Raw genomic sequence first — 18,576 nt, 5'->3', positions numbered from 1 at the left:
GAGGTCAAGAGCTCTCTGAAGCAGGTTTTCATTCATGATGTTTCTGTACATTGCTGCATTCATCTTTCCCTCTATCCTGACTAGTCTTCTCGTTCCTGCTGTTGAAAAACATCTGCACTGCTGCTGCCACCACCATGCTTCACTCTAGGGATGGTATTAGCCTGGTGATGAGCGGTGACTGGTTTTCTCCAAATGTAACGCTTGGCATTCACTCCAAATAGTTAAATTTAGTCTCATCAGACCACAGAATTTTGTTTCGTATGGTCTGAGAGTCCTTCAGATGCTTTTGGCAAATTCCAGACGGGGAGTGTCTTCCGTCTGGCCACTTTACCATACACGCCTGATTGGTGGATTGCTGCACAGATGGTTGTCCTGTAAGGTTCTCCTCTCCCCACAGAAGAACGCTGGAGCTCAGACAGAGTGACCATCAGGTAATTGATCACCTCCCTGACTAAGGCCCTTCTCCTCTAATCACTCAGCTTAGATGGCCGACCAGCTCTAGGAAGAGTCCTGGTGTTTCCAAACATCTTCCACTTACGGATGATGGAGGCCACTGTGCTTACTGGAACTTTTAGAGCAGCAGAAATGTTTCTGTAACCTTCCCCAGTCTTGTGGCTCAAGACAATCATGTCTCGGAGGTCTACAGACAATTCCTTTGTCTTCATGCTTGGTTTGTGCTTTGACATGCACTGTCAACCCTGGGACCCTATATAGACAGGTGTATGCCTTTTCAAATCATGTCCAATCAACTGAATTTACCACAGGTGAACTCCAATTAAGCTGCTGAAACATCTCAAGAATGATCAGTGGAAACAGAATGTACCTGAGCTCAATTTAGGGCTTCATGGCAAAGGCTGTGAATACTGATGTACATCTGATTTTTAAACTTTTTTTTTTTTAATAAATTTGCAACAATTAAAAAAAACTCTTTTTTTACATTGTCATTATGGGGTATTGTGTGTAGAATTTTGAGGAAATAACTTAATTTAATCTGTTTTGGAATAAGGCTGTAAAAATTGTGGAAAAAGTGAAGCGTTATGAATACTTTCCGGATGCACTGTATATTTAAACTTTAACTTTTAAAAGTTATTACTTGGTAGTTAATTCATTCATTCATTCCTTCTCCTTTGGCCTAGTCCCTTATTTACCAGGGGTCGCCACAGCGGAATGAACCACCAACTATTCCGGCATGTGGTGACCCCTGATAAATAAGGGACTAAGGAGAATGAATGAATGAATCTATGTCTTAAAATGTATGCAATCTAAGTAAATGTTATTTTATTGAAAGTTTTGATGTTTGACAAGCGCCACGCTCATCTTTCTCAGGCTTGGCACCAGCCATTGTGGGAGAGCAGATCTGAATTTAGCAGCTGATTAATGACCTACTGAATATTCTAATCACACTAGTGTGATCGTCTACTCCAGAGACCATTCTAGACTGATCACACTGCTCTGATTGTACAGTATGTGTCAAAGGCTTACAAAGCTACTGCACTTACACACAGTTAACTCAGTAGATCCGACATATATGCAAGTGTTGGTGCAAAACTATAAAAAATGTGGAATTCTTGCAGATTTTAATGCAAAAGTGCTGGAGTGAGAACTACATGATATTGAGAAAGCCTTCTTGAAGAAAGCTGAATAGCGATGCATAGCTGAGCGCAGGATTTGACATCCTTGATTTCCTGTCAGTGGCAGTCACATGGCAACAAGCTGAGTAAAAGTGGAATGCGTTAAAAAAGGCGAGGCAGAAGTGCAGACGTCGCAGTCTCTCTCGCTCTTACATAGACACTACTGTTCTGACTGCGTCTGAGCCGTTACGAAGCAAAGAATGTGAAGACATTTTCAGCCAGAGCTGTGCAACAAGTCATCAGGGCGGGCAGGCTGAGGCCAAGTACTTAGAGAATGACGGAAATGTGCTTGATGTGAGCAAAGTAAATCATTTCTGCACACGCAAACGCACTTATGTAATTCATCTATACTTTGCATCTACACTCTAGTCATCCCATCTAGGGACTATGTTTGTTCCTTCCTCTCTCTTTCTGTATAAGTTGGTTTTCAGCTGTATTTAGAAATGGAGTCAGTCTGAAAGGTTTTTAAAAAGCAGCACTGTGTCAAAAATAAAATCTAGCCAAAGTCCGACGCAAGTCAGTTGACAACACAGCTATCTTGGTAATGGCTCCAAGCAATATATATATATTTTAATGTACAAAATGGTTATTTACAGTTAAAGTCAGAATTATTAAACTTAAAATTATTAAAATTATTAAATAAATTATTATTTTACAGATATAGTCTATACAAAACAAAGCATCATTATACAATAATTTGCCTAATTACCCTAACCTGCCTAGTTAACCTTATTAACCCAGTCAAGCCTTTAAATGTCACTTTAAGCTGTATAGAAGTGTCTTGAAAAATATCTAGTAAAATATTATTTACTGTCTTCATGGCAAAGATAAATTGAATCATTTATTAGAAATTAGTTATTAAAACTATTGTGTTTACAAATTAGTTGAAAAAAATCTGCTCTCCGTTAAACAGAGATTGGGAAAAAAATAAACAAAGTGGCTAATATTTAGGGTGGCTAATAATCCTGTGTTCTTGAAGGGGAAAGACCAAAATCTCAGGTTTGTTACAAAACTGTATTTTTCCATCTAGTCGAGCTCATGCTGTAGAAAAAAAGGCAATTCCTCTTTCAAAAGCATGATTGCCTCTAGTAACTGAAAGGCTTGACATCTGTTACAGTTGCGATACTGAGCTAATCATTTCTCCCATTTACTGACCTATTGTGCTACATCTTCTCCTACTTAAAGGGATAGTTCACCATATATATATACACTATTGGTCAAAACTTTGGGGTCTGTGGGATTTTTAAATGTTTTAAAATAAGCTTCTCTTTTTTTAAAAAAGTAAAATGTTATTGCACTATAAAATAAAGATTCAAAAGTAATTTATAATTTAATTTAATAATTTATTCCAATGATTTTAAAGATTCATTTTCAGCTTCATTACTTCAGTCTTCAGAGTCGCATGATCATATAGAAATCACTCTAATATTAATTATTATTGTTATTACTATTATTTTTCATATAGTTATTATTAATGGTAATAGTAATAAAAGCAATAGTGACTGGAGTAATAAGTTCATTTGAAACTAAACATAATAAGTAAGAAATAAATATTTAATAAATGAGTATTTAACAATTTAACAGTTTTTTACGCTTAATAAATGGCACCTTGATGAACAGAATTATCACACAAAAAACTGACCCCAAACTTTTTGTTTGGTAGTATATATTATACTATATACTATTGTATGTACACACACACACATACCATTTAAGCAAAAATGATTAGCTCACCTTATTATTATTAATTTTTTTTTATTTGTTTGTTTGTTTTTATATATATTTCCTAAATGATGTTTAACAGAGCAAGGCAATTTTTACAGTATGTCTGATAATACTTTGTCTTCTGGAAAAAGTCTTATTTGTTTTATTTCAGCTAGAATAAAAGCAGTTTTTAATTTTTTAAAAAACTTTTTTGGGACCCTTTAAGCTATTTTTTTTTCTCGATAGTCTACAGAATAAACCATCATTGTACAATAATTTGGCTATTTAACCCAACCTGCCTAGTTAACCTAATTAACCAGGTTAAGCCTTTAAATGTCACTTTAAGCTGTATAGAAGTGTCTTGAAAAATATCTAGTTAAATATTATTTACTGTCATCATGGCAAAGATAAAATAAATCAGTTATTAGAAATTAGTTATTAAAAAGGGGGGGCTAATAGATCAGCGGGGCTAATAATATATATATATATATATATATATATATATATATATATATATATATATATATATATATATATATATATATATATATATATATTATATATATCATTTACTCATCCTTGACTTGTTCCAAACCAGTTTTGGTTTTGTTGTTGCTGATGCTGTTGTTGAACACAAAAGAATATGTATTAAACAATGTTGGAATCATGTAACCATTGATATCCATAGTGGGAAAAACAAATATTATGAAATTTAACGCTTACAGGTTCAAATCTTTCATTCTCAACAGAAATAAAAACTCAAACTGGTGTGAAAGAAGTCAATAATGAGTAAATGATGAGCAATCCCTCTCATTTAAAAAACTGTTTCAACAAAACTTGGGTAAACATGGAAAAAGCCAACTGGTCGATAAGATTTTAATCAAAATTTTACCCAGTTGCTAGGTTTGTTCATTTTTTACAAAACTTTATGTTGAAACAACCCAGCATGATTGAGAACGTTTGTCTAATCAATGCATTTAGTAAAACATAAGATTTTCTACATGTCTGTCAACTTTTGCTTTTTAATATCTCTATGTGCTCTGCTGACAAAGTTGTTACACATATTTTACCTTCATGATGCTATGTAGACCAAGTGAAGGCAAACAAAGACTCCATTAGATTCATCCTGAACTAGCAGCAAAAGAAAAGGAAAAAAGAGAGTTTTAGAAACTATGACAATTAAAACATCTAAATCCGGAAAAATAAGGATCAAAAGCATCAAATTGACATCAAGCCTCACATCAAACATTAAAATAACGACAAAAAAGTATTCAAATCTAAAGGAAATTACAAATTTACACTGGATTTTGTTTCTCTACAATGCATGTAAACTACCTTAATGTCAAAACGACCAAACTGACATCTAACACTGGCATCAAAAAACGGTTAAAGGACTGTCCTATGATCAATTTTTGATGGCAATGTTAGATGTCAGTTTGATGTGGTTTTGACATGGAGGTGCCTGTTGTAATATTTTTCAGACAAGTGCAAAAAGATCTGAAAAATGTCACAATGGATGCAGCTTTTCTTTTGAACTTTTTAACAGGTTTGATTGGTTTTTGATGGATTTTGTTAATCTAATAAAATATTTAGTTTATGTATGTTTGTCTCTTGTGCACATTTTAGAGCAGGGTTAGGGGGTATTTACAACATATTTTCTAGCTGAAAAAGGTGAGACGTGGGCTGTGCATTTGGGAAAAAAATGTGAGATCTCAAAACGTGTGGAACTTGAAACACTACAAATTCTGCCTAACCCAAAAACAATGGGAAAGTAGCGCAGAGGAATGGAAAAATGCAACCTCTTATAGTGTGAAAATGTAAACCATGCAGCTTCAGGCATGACTAAGTACATTCACTGAAACTTCGCCACAGACCATCAGTCAAACACTGCATTTACAGAAAATTGTAGGAGGAAAAAAAACCCAGCAGAACATGACGTATGGCTGGAGCTTCAGCATGTAGTGCATTGGCGTAGGGCCGCGTGTACAGTCATAACTGGACGGGCGGAGGATTATCTCATGCTCTCACATGTTGTGGGATAAAATCCTGCCGTTGCGGGTGGGTAACTGACCGCTGAAAGTGCCAACCAGATTGCCTGACTGCAATGATAATGGAGAGGCGCGGAGCCTTTTCCTAGCCGCAAGAGAGAGGCACTGTAGGGGCTGAAGTCTGGATGTTGGCTCCTCGTGTGAGTTAGTGCTGAGCGTCTGCAGCTGGAGCTTTTGGCCTCTGACAGGAGGGACTTCAATGTGTTTCTGTTGGAAGAACAGGCTCTTATTGCTGGTGTAGGGCAATGACATGCAAAGCCTCACCTGCAAAATTGACTAGATACATTCACATGCGTGGAGTTTGAAGTAGAGTAGAATAGAATAGAATATTCTTAATTGACTAGGTATATCCACATGCTGAATCTGAAAGGAGCCTGGGTACCCCAGAGGTATGGTTTTTTTTTTTTGCAGTTTTGTTTTCACGAATGCACTAGAGGTGGCTGTGTATGTTTTTGAGATCTCAAATTTCACTCGCCATTTGTACCCGCTGTTCTAGCGTAAATACACCAGAGACCGCTGTCAAATAACAGAAGGACTGACTTACCCAAAACCCAACCAATAGTATTTTCAAAAGCACCAATTAACCCGCCCACCCACTTCCCTAAAACCAACCGGCAGTTTTATAAAGCAATCCAGATAAAGAAATTATTATTGTTATTTACTTATTTCTAAAATATTTTGCCTTCTGTTTTTGTCTTACCGACTTTCTGGAACTGTTCTTCGCCAGACTCAAACCTCATCGTCGAGGTCAACTCCTCTTTGTGTCTCAAGTCTGCCGACGTACATGCTGAGCTACTGGACAAACTGGTAACAGCCGGAAAGCCGTCTATATGGAGGTAAGCGGTCAGCTGGTAAGCATAAAAAAGGAACAGCGTCATACCGCCCCTAAGCATTCGCTTTAAAGACGAAAATCCAGCCATACGTACTTTTGGCTACATTCACAATCTCCAGTAATGAATATAGGGCTACTTTTTTAAAATGAGCCTCTGTTGTCCATTTGTAAGGCCTTTGAAAGTAGAATAGAAAAGAGTATTTTAAATTGACTACATTCTGTACAGCCACATGTGTGGCCTTTGAGAGTAAAATAGAATAAAAAAGAAAAGATTATTCTAAATTGACTAGATACATCCACATGTGTGGCCTTTAAAAGCTGAATAGAATAGAATAGAATAGAATAGAATAGAATAGAATAGAATAGAATAGAATGACTAGATTAATTCTTAGTTGAAAGTAATTTGAGGAAGTTAAAGAAAAAAATATACAGTATAAAGCCCCCCTGAATTATTAGCCCCCCTGTTTATTTTTGTCCTCAATTTCTGTTTAATGGAAAGAAGAGTTTTTTCAACACATTTCTAATCATAATAGCTTTAATAACTCATAATAACCGTCAACTTATCCAGCATATGTACTACACTACGGACAATTTAGCCTACCCAATTCACCTGTACCGCATGTCTTTGGAATGTGGGGGAAGCCGGAGCACCCGGAGGAAACCCATGCAAACGCAGGGAGAACATGCAAACTCCACACAGAAAAGCCAACTGAACCAGTCAAGGCTCGAACCTGCGACCTTCTTTCTGTGAGGCGACAGGACAACCAGGGCCGGAGCAAGCTGAACTGTCGTTCTAGGCAAAGGACGGTCACGCCGCCCTCAACCCCAACCCTCTATATTCTGTCGCCCTAGACGCGGATATAACGAAGGGTGCAGGTGGTGAGGGTAGTGTTGGGGACGCCGCCCTCTCTATTCTATCGTCCTAGACGCGGATAAAAACTGAGGGTGCGGGTGGTGAGGATATTGTCGCGGACACCACCCTCTCTATTATTCGCGGATATTAGGAGGGCGCAGGTGGTGAGGGTAGTGTCGCGGACGCCGCCCTCTCTATCCTGCCGCCCTAGAAGCGAACTGAGGGCGCGGGTGGTGAGGGTCGTGTCGCGGACACCGCCCTCTCTATTAGTCGTGGATATAACTGAGGGCGCGGGTGGTGAGGGTAGTGTCTGGGACGCCGCCCTCTCTATTAGTCGCGGATATTAGGAGGGCGCAGGTGGTGAGGGTAGTATCGCGGACACCGCCCTCTCTATTCTGCCGCCCTAGGCGGCCGCCTAGGTCGTCTCTATGGATGTGCCCGCCCTGAGCACAACCTACTGCTTCACTGCGTCGCCCTTGACCTTAAAATGGTCCATATAAATAAAACCATATTAAAAAATTAATAACTGCTCTTATTAAGAAAAACTTTTATCAGACATACTGTGAAAATTTCCTTGCTTTGTAGAAATATTTACAAAAGAAAATCAAAGGGGAGCTAAGAATTCTGACATCAATTGTATATATATATATATATATATATATATATATATATATATATATATATATATATATATATATATATTTTTTTTTTTTTTTTTTTTTTGAAATGGCCCCAAACACAATATATTTTTTTATTATCTGTACTGTTATTAGGTCTTAATATACATTTACATTTAGTCATTTAGCAGACGCTTTTGTCCAAGATGACCTACAAGTCCTATGATGCAGTAATGTTACATTTTGGGCTTATAAGTGGATAATTATTTTTATGTCAAGCCTGATAAAATCTAAACTGTTCTGTCTGAAATATAAAATATCAAATTGGATATAACGCCAAGCTCATTCCTTAAACTGAGAATTTAGGTATCAGATATTCATTCAGTAAAGAAATGCTATATCATGCATGCATTATTCGCAGTGGGTAGTGCTGTCATCTCACAGCATTCCTTCTGACAAGTAATCTGCACATTTACGGTGATCAGACATCTTCATATAATGTCCACTGCTCTGTATACCTGCTAAACACAACATCTCTCTCACACAACAATTCTACACATAAGCAGTACCTCATGTTCATGTGTGTGGGTTCAGACGGGACACTGGTTCCTCAGAGTCACCGTGGCCTCCATCCAGCCTCTTTTGGCTCAGGCAGCATCTTTCCATCCTGCACAGTGTCAGTTCAGAAAACCAGCCATCCAGACAAGTGTCAATGTGTGCAAACACTGCAAAAGAAACACAGAAAATTATTACAACATTAATGCTAATACAAGCACTCACATACCTAAAAGTGTACCTTTCTGTCAATAAACAGCAAATGACCTGTTGTATTGTGAAAAACAAACTAGATCTCAACAAACAGCAGTCATATATAGTGGTTCTGTAGCGCCCTCTTGCGGTTAAAGATTGGAGACACAGACTGATATATGGAGGAGACACGAGATGATCTTTTTATATATATATATATATATATTTGTCATTGGCGGTATCTTTTTTATTTATTTATTTATTGAATACAAGAATAATAACATCACTGCATTGAATAGAAAATACAATAACATAAAATAAGAAAGAAGACAGAGAAAAAAAAATAAACAGCCTCAATCATTAAGAAAAAAGATTGTCATAAGCTTTAAGAAACTTATTATTCTTATTATTATTAATAAGCTTAAGAGATTCAACAAAGGAAAGTATTAAAAATAGCTATTGTTTTTAGAAACTTATTTTTGTGTATAAAAAATTTACAGAGTAACACAAAAAAATTTACAATAAGATCGAGAGCATGATCATCATCCGAGAAATACAGAAATATATCTTTTATAGACAAATTTAAATTATACTTAAAAATGGATGATAAATAAAAAAATAATGTCATTCCAAAGATGTTTAATGTGAGAGCAACTATAGAATAAGTGAAATAAAGTCTCTTCATGTATATTGCAGAAAGTACACAAATTAGATATTTCAAAATAATTAGCAATTTGGGAATTTGTACGATAAACTTTATGCAATATCTTAAAATGTATTTCCCTTATTTTGTTGGATATGCTGAATTTTTAGGGTAATAACCATGCTCTCTTCCATTGAATGCAGTCAGAGAAGTTGGTCCAAAAAAATTTACATCTGACACGAGATGATCTTACCCAGGATAACAAGGAAATAGACGACAAATCATAAAAAGCTGTTAAAAGGGGTGTAATTACAATTTTTGACCACAAGGTGCCTCTATAATAACTCCATAATAAATCTACAGAGATTTTGCACACTTGATAATGTGAACATAACAAAATGATGAGACCTTGTAAAAGAGGAACAGTTTTGGACAAACTAACTTCTACCACGTTTTGTTGCGGTAATAATAAATACCACATGCTACCATCCATTACAGCCTAAAGAAAATCAATTTCTATATTATCAGATTATAATTTTGCTAGAAATACAAGAAAAGCATTTGGTTTAAAGTCACTCAGAAATGTCAACATTTAACAAAATATTTGAAAGCAACTGTAAAACAACACATTGAGTAAAGCATGCTGTTTCTAATACCCATATATTTACACTGTTCTTCTCTTTATTTAGCCTGCCAGCTTTGTGATCTTAAGATCTTGTCATGAATGTTTTCTTATGATGACAAATTGATATTTTTATGATCTTGACAATAAAACTTGACCTGTCGTTTAAGTCATGAGTCATAAAGTCTGCAGTTTTGGTTGAAACTTGTCCATATGCATATATAAAAACAAATGTGAATAAACAGCACATATGAAAGTATTTAATAAAGTTTTTATTCTAAATAAATGGCAAAAAATAAAGTGAGCTGGGAAAAAAGACCATTAAGAGTTTAAGTTTTTGATGAAATAAATAAAGATTTGAGCATCACAGACTTTATTTAAAACTTTATATATATATATATATATATATATATATATATATATATATATATATATATATATATATATATATATATATATATATATATATATAGTTGAAGTCAGAATTATTAGCCCCCTTTTGATTTTGATTTTCTTTTTTAAATATTTCCCAAATGATTTTTAACAGAGCTATGAGCTATTATCTATTAATCTAGAGCTATTAGCCCCTTTACCCTCGTTAACAATAAACCATCGTTATACAATAACTTGACTAATTACCCTAACCTGCCTAGTTCACCTTATTAACCTTGTTAAGCCTTTTAATGTAACTTATCATATATACAGAACTCAGAATAAATGAGTACACCCATCATAGATTTCTCTTTTAAGTGAATATTTTCTATAGGATGCTTAAAAATAATAATGCATTATGATTAGTCAGGTGCAGCAAGGTGGCACAGTGGTTAGCACTGTCACCTCACAGCAAGAAGGTTGCTGGTTCAAGCCTCGGCTGGGTCAGTTGGCATTTCTGTGTGGAGTTTGCATGTTATACACTGTAAAACCCAACAGTCCACTTTATAAATTGAATTGAGTGTAGTTAACTCAAAATGCACTGAAAGTTAATTTTACTCATTTAAAGAGTTTAAACTCAGTGTTCAAAGTGATGAGTTAATTAAATACCTCATTACTTCAAATTAAATGGAGTAAGTTAAACGCTTTGTAGCAATCAATTTCCTCAAAAGGTTTTAGTTACCTTAACTTTTTGGGTTTTACAGTGTAGGTGAATTGGGTATCTAAATTGTCCGTATTGTATGCGTGAATGGGAGTGTATGGATGTTTCCCAGTGATGGGTTGCGTCTGGAAGGGCATCCGGTGCGTAAAACACATGCTGGATAAGTTGTGGGTTCATTCCGCTGTGGCGACCCCTGATTAATAAAGGCACTAAGCCGAAAAGAAAATGAATAAATGACTGAATGATTAGTCGGAACTAAAGCCAAAACTGGAACTAATCTAACAAAAAAACTTCAACTTCCACAGTCCAAAACCACAGTCAAAAAATAAGTACAACCAAACTAATATGTAAAAAAAAATATATATATATATATATAATTTATTTTTAAGAAACAGGAAAAATCAAGAAAATCATTAAAAAAAATTATCAAGTTAAGTTTTTGTACAATTTAGTAGTTTTAATTTCGCATGAATTTAAATGCATTATCTATGATATTCTATAATATCTATAATAATATTGCATTATTATTTATTATTTTAATAGATATAACTTTTTAATAAAAATGTTTCGTTTAAATGCTACAAAAGATATTACCTATATTCACTGAGAAATAGATAACAATATTTTTTTCCAAATGGAGGTGTACTCATTTATGCTGAGCATTGTGTATATACATATCAGTGTAACCACTAACACAAATATGTTTTACAACAGAAAATAGATAAGAGAACAAATAAAACTTGATATTTGGGAACTAACTGACCTTGACCCGACCCGACCCAACCTGATTTGCAATAAAATGTTAAATGAAGTTGGGAAGTTGGGTTTGTGTTGAAATCTTAAAAATTTTGAGAGGAAGTATTAAATTTGCATAATAATAATTTAATGGGAACCTCTATCGAAATCTTCAAATGGCAAAAACAATTCTATGTTAAAGATGTATGGAGGATAAAAGGTGAAGACGATTAAAGTCAAAGGAGTAAAAAAATAGAGGCTACCACACAGATACCTTAAAAATAATTAAATAATAAAATCTCATGTTAATCTCATGATTTTTTATTGACTATTAATCATTTAATGCTAATTATTCATTGATATATATTTGAAGTGTTTTTAGACAGCATTTTGAACTAATTAAATATCACCTGACTGAGTAAAAATAACGAGTTTATTAATAACCCATAACTTGTTTTTGGTCATTTTCATAAATCATGTTTTTTTGCAGTTGTACTCTTCTGTACACAACATAAAAATATGATGTATGAAAATGACTAAAAGTTATGGGTTATTAATAAACTCTTCATTTTCACTCAGTCAGGATATTTAATTATATACACCATGATTCAAAATCTAGCTTTTTAACAAAACAAAATACTTTTATTCAGAACGAATGTATTCATTCATTCATTCATTTTCTTTTCAGCTTAGTCCCTTTATTAATCCAGGATCACCACACTGGAATGAACCACCAACTTATCCAGCAGGTTTTTACGCAGCGAATGCCCTTCCAGACGCAACCCATCTCTGGGAAACAGCCACATACACTCATTCACACAGTCTTTGGACTGTGGGGGAACCGGAGCACCCAGAGGAAACCCACATAAACGTATGCATGCAAACTCCACCCAGAAACACAAACTGACCCAGCCAAGGCTCAAACCAGTGAACTTCTTGCTGTGAAGCGACAGCACTACCTACTGCACCACTGCGTCACGAGAAAGAATGCATTAAACTAATAATTAATAGCATTTAAAATGTTACAAAAACTTGATTTTAAATAAATTATGCCTTAACTTTTCTATTCATAAAACAGCCCAAAAACATACCATAGTTTCCAGAAATACCTTAATCAGCCAACATAATAATACATTTTTTTTTAAATATCAATTAATGATTTCTGAAGGATCACGAGCCACTGAACACTGCAGTCATTATGCAGAAATGTCCCCTTTGCATGACAGGAATAAATACATTTAAAGATTTATTATAGTAAGGGCGGCATGGTGGCTTAGGGGTTAGCTCTGTCGCCTCACAGAAAGAAAATCACTGGTTTGAGTCCCGACAGCACCAGTTGGCATTTCAGTAAGGAGTTTGCATGTTCTCCCCAAGTTTGGGTGGGTTTCCTCCGGGTGCTCCGATTTACACCACAGTCCCCACAGAAAAGACATGTGCTAAAGGGGAATTGAATAAGCTAAATTGGCTGTAGTGTATGAGTGTGTATGGATGTTCTCCAGTACTGGGAAGGGCATCAGCTGCGTAAAACATATACTGGATAAGCTGGCGGTTCATTCTGCTGTGGTGACCCCTGATGAATAAATGGACTATGCGAAGGAAAATTAGTGAATTATATAGTAAATAATATATAATTCACAAGCCACGATTGCAATAACATTTGACCAAATAGAATCAAATATATGCAGCCATGAAAGAAAAAAACAGGCCAGCAACCTCACAGACAAACATTTAAACAGAGGGAAAATGTAAAAATCAGTCCAAGGCACTCAAAAAACATAAAAATATTTTAATATTTTTAATATTTTATAAAAGCCTTTATTCACATGGCTAATCCGTAAAAAACTACACGTTTCAGCAAAGAACTGCTTTCATCAGGGTAACAGGTCTGGAGTTTCTTTTGAATGCTACAGTCTCACATATTCAACAATATATAATAAAAGTTTGTAGAACATATATTTAAAAAAGAAGAAAAAAATCTAACAAAAAAAGAGAACATTTTTATTCGTCAATTAAGACTGGAAGTCTAGTCAATTCTAATGTATTGATCCAAAAGATTTCTCTTTGTTTTAATCTTTTTTTATCCTGTCTCTTCTCCTAGTAGAATTAAAAAATATGCTCTATATACCAACCATTTTTAATGAACTGGGATTGCCATGACCTTGACTTTTATAATGTAAAGCCATTGCATATTGTGGATTACAGGTGCGTATCGCAGTTTTATGCTCAGCTAATGTCAATTTAAATTTTCTTTTAGTCATTCTATATATATATATATATATATATACAACAAATTTAATATTGTAATTAATAAATGAATTGATCTTAAATTCCCGGCCTGATTTTGGATCCCTAAATATGCAGGTTATCACAATGATTGCAAATACCACATTTGAAGTTTCCTGTTGTTTGACTTAGCCAAGATTGGCGTCTCACCAGTTTTTTGATTTTTTAATAAATGACCAATATAATGTACTTATTTTTTGCTTTATAACACAACCGGCAAAATATTATGTTATGAATGAGTTAAGTCCAAATGCCTTGTTTGTATTTTTAGCAGAAAAAAAGAGAATCTTCCTATATAAATCTATAAAGTTCTTCTCTTAATAATAATTAAGCTCTCCCCCAGAACATATATAAACTGTTTAATGGCAGGTACTCATATATTGTATATCATTTATACCTTTTATCTTTTTGTTAGCCTGTCAGTTTCGCACTTTGAGATTATGACATGATTTTCTTACTGTTTGCTTATGTCTTCTTGTGATCATGATGTCATTTTCTTACAATTTCCACATGTTTTGTTTTTCTATTCTCGTGATCATGCCGTCATTTTCTTGTGATCTGGTCATAAACTTTTACTGTGATCACAATTTTCTCATGACCTTCACAAACATCTGACGTTTAGAAAGATACATTGTTAAAAATATTAATGTTTGTTGTCTGATTTATGCAGTATACAAGATGCTGGTGTCAGAATCGAAGGAATCTTCAAATTGTAAACTGGAAGCTTGGTCATTAGATCTTAAGGATGATATTTCTGACGAGGGCTGGATGAAGACATGCGAGGAAGCTCCATCACTAACAATCAACACTCATTCGACACTGTAACAATATAAGTGGTTGATGAGGATTTACATAACTCCAGTTTTATTGCATAAAAATAATGGAAATATTCCAGATACTTGTTTGAGATGCAGAATTAAACGTGAAGGAATACAGAATACCAATGTCTCCTTTAATTTTTTTTTAATTTCATTTATATCCCAATGAGATCAAGTTAAAAAAGACGGAGCATATATTTATGAATATACACTGCATCCGGAAAGTATTCATGGCGCTTCACTTTTTCCACATTTGTTATGCTACACCCTTATTCCAAAATGGATTAAATAGATTTTTTCCTCAAAGTTCTACACATAATAACATATAGTGACAATGTGAAAAACATTTTTTGAAATTGTTGCAAATTTATTATAAATAGAAAACCTGAAAAATCAGATGTTCATCAGTATTCACAGCCTTTGCGCGAAGCTCTAAATGGAGCTCAGGTACATTCTGTTTCCACTGATCATTCTTGAGATGTTTCAGCAGCTTAATTGGAGTTCACCTGTGGTAAATTCAGTTAATTGGACATGATTTGAAAAGACATACACCTGTCTATATAGGGTCCCAGGGTTGACAGTGCATGTCAAAGCACAAACCAAGCATGAAGACAAAGGAATTGTCTGTAGACCTCCGAGGCAGGATTGTCTTGAGCCACAAGACTGTGGAAGGTTACAGAAAGATTTCTGCTGCTCTGAAAGTTCCAGTGAGCACAGTGGCCTCCATCATCGATAAGTGGAAGATGTTTGGAACCACCAGGACTCTTCCTAGAGCTGGCTGGCCATCTAAGCTGAGTGATCGGGGGAGAAGGGCCTTAGTCAGGGGGGTGATCAATTACCCAATGGTCAATCTGTCTGAGCTCCAGCATTCAGGCGTGTTAGGTGTAGAGGCCCGCCTGGATTTTAGGACTAACCCATCTGAAGGACTCTCAGACCATAAGAAACAAAATTCGGGTCTAATGAGACTAAAATTGAACTCTTTGGAGTGAACACCAGGTGTTACGTTTATAGAAAACCAGACACCGCTTATCATAAGGCTAATCCCACCCCTACAGTGAAGCATGGTGGTGTGGGGATGTTTTTCAGCAGCAGGAACTAGAAGACTAGTCAGGATAGAGGGAAAGATGAATGCAGCAATGTACAGAGACATCCTGAATGAAAACCTGCTTCAGAGTGCTCTTGACCTCAGACTGGGGCATCTTACAGCAGGACAATGACCCAAAGCACACCGCCACACCTAAATCCTATTAAACATCTCTGGAGAGATCTGAAAATGGTTGTACATCGTCGCTGCCCATCCAACCTGATAGAGCTTGGGAGATACTGCAAAGAGGAATAGGCAAAAATAAATCAATTAAAAAATACAGGTGTGCCAAGCTTGTGGCATCATATTCAAAAGGACTTGAAGCTGTAATCGTAACATGCAACAGCAAAGGCTGTGAATACTGATGTACATAAGATTTTTCAGGTTTTTTAATTGAAACAAATTTGCAACAATTTCAAAATATCTTTGTTCACATTGTCATTATGGGGTTCTGTGTGTAGAATTTATTTTCCATTTTTATTTATTTATTTATTCTTATTTATTTTTCACCTTTCTTTGGAAAGGACAGTAGAGATTGCAGACAGGAAAGTATTGGGAGCAGAGAGAGGGGAAGGGTTGGCAAAGGACTTCGAGCCGGGAATCGAACTTGGGTCACCGTGAGCACCATGGTGCTATATGTGCACTTAACCACTAGGCTATTGGCACCGACTTGTGCATAGAATTTTGAGGAAATCAATCAATCAATCAATCCATTAATCTATCTATCTATCCATCTATCTATCTGTCTGTCTGTCTGTCTGTCTGTCTGTCTGTCTGTCTGTCTGTCTGTCTGTATGTATGTATGTATGTATGTATGTATGTATAATAAATTAATTTAATCCATTTTGGAATAAATCTGTCACGTAAAAAATGTGGAAAAAGTGAAGCTCTATGATTACGTTCTGGATGCACTGTATATATTCTGCAAGCAAAACGGCTTATTTCTTTAAATTGAAAAAGTATATGTGCACCAAATATAGGCCGTTGGCTGAAATTGACGGTAACAAACATGTCAATGCAAAAAATAACATATATTAAGATATAAATACATAATTTTGGATAGAGTTTGGGGACCTTTTTATGTTGTTTTTAAAAAGTGATGGATTTGTAAACGTTTTACAAGAAAATTAGTAAAAGAAGTGATATTGTATTCTAATGCAAAATGCTAATGCAAAATGCTTTTGTTTAGTTTGTTCATTTGTTTGCTTGGTTTATGTTATATCTGGCACATGGAAATGTGTATGTAATTGTTAAAATACAATAAAAAGGAATTGGGGGAAAAAAAGATTGTAGTCCGCACTTGTGTGACTTGAGGCTGTCCATGAGGTTGAAGAGAGCAACCATGTAAAAAAAATGTTAAATTGACCACAATCATATGTATAGAAGTAAAACATTTAAAAGGGAACTGAAATTAAAGGCAGTTAGTCTGGTTAGGAAATACAATGTTTATAAACAGGAACCTCAGATTTTAAATAAAAAAAATATCCAGTAAGTAAATGTTGCATAAAAACTGGGAAATTTAAATGAAGAAATTACTGTAATGTGATTTTCTCATGACAGTTCATTCCGTTGTGGCGACCTCTGAAATAAAGACTAAGCTGAAGGAAAATAAATGAATCAATGATTTTCTCATCTCCATTAATGGAGCTTAATTTCTTTACTAGGGGATTGTAGTCAAATAAAGAGTCTTGTGATGATTAACAACAATATAAATAAATCAAATATATTATGAAAACTGTTATAGAAATGGGGGTATATGCACACAGACTTTTAATTTCAGCCAGCAAGCCTCAGCACTTCCAGGGAACTGTCCTTCCATTATAAAATTGCCATGTTTAAGGTCTGATTTCTTCAAAAATCTTCACTCCCTGATTATTAGATTATATATATATAGATATATATAGATATATATGATATGAAGTGGATCTCATTGCGCTGCATTTAACTCTATTTTCCCTCGCCATGTCTTTAAAATATGACAGTTTATTTTACCCCGGTATCAATAGTTTCTGCGCTCCCCTGCTGAATCTGAAGGCACTAACGATTACATGGTCTTTTAACTCGCTTTATGATTGAACAGCTAAATAAACTATTAAGTCTATTAAATTGAATGTATTGTAATTACATTAAAACATCAGTGCTGTAAAAGCAACCTTATGAAATTGAAAATAGTCAAATTAAACTTTTTACCGGACGTTTATCATTGGCTGAAAAACACTAGCTGTGCATAGAGCCCATTCAAGACCACTTAGAAATCCTCAGTTTCTCTGAATGTAATATTTATAGTTGTGAGTAACAGTAAAATATTTTTTGTTTTGTTCTGCAAACTGACATTTCTTCCCAATTTATTATAAAACAAGTTGTCTTTTAGAGTTTAAAATAACAATTAATCATAGTACATTTTAATATACATTTACAAAATACATGCATGTCTTTTTATGGAAAATAAAAATGCTCTAAATGACAACATTTTTATTTATAATCGGGGAACCTTTATTAAATAAAACAAACATTAAAATTGGACCCAAACCATTTTGGAAGAAAATACATAAGGTACTGGAAAATATTCTTAAGCTAAATTTTGACATGACCCCAGCTTTGTACTTATTGAATCTTAATGCAAATAATCTGTTTGAAAAATATGCATTCCAGTTATTTATTGTATTGGTATATTAAGCTAAAAAATGTATTTTGCTACTCTGGTCTGCATCACAGGCTCCATCTTTTAAAATGTGGATATCACAGATTGCTACATGGCTACCATTAGAAAAACTTACCTATGACAAACATAAAAAATCTGATAGATTTTGGTCAATTTGGTCTGCCCTTTGGGAGTACATAAAAGAGCTCTCTTAAATTAACACAG

The 18,576-nt window shown here is 34.7% G+C and overlaps 2 long non-coding RNA genes across 2 annotated transcripts in view; one reads left to right on the top strand and one right to left on the bottom strand.

The window, feature by feature from the left end:
• The first annotated feature begins 5,414 nt into the window (after nt 1-5,414).
• Nucleotides 5,415-16,988, top strand: LOC141379171 (uncharacterized). The gene is made up of 3 exons (XR_012395214.1): nt 5,415-5,772; nt 6,111-6,219; nt 14,479-16,988. It is a non-coding gene; the product is annotated as an uncharacterized lncRNA (long non-coding RNA).
• grnas (granulin antisense) overlaps nt 14,975-18,576 on the bottom strand; it is a 19,194-nt gene continuing 15,592 nt past the window's right edge. The window contains exon 4 of the long non-coding RNA NR_003147.1: nt 14,975-15,949. This is a non-coding gene — a long non-coding RNA (granulin antisense). The remainder of the gene's footprint in view (nt 15,950-18,576) is intronic.

Source organism: Danio rerio, chromosome 19, assembly GCF_049306965.1.
Source record: "Danio rerio strain Tuebingen ecotype United States chromosome 19, GRCz12tu, whole genome shotgun sequence".
Lineage (NCBI taxonomy): Eukaryota > Metazoa > Chordata > Actinopteri > Cypriniformes > Danionidae > Danio > Danio rerio.
The sequence above is the reverse complement of the archived record's forward strand: the minus strand, read 5'-3'. Positions and strand labels throughout refer to the sequence as shown.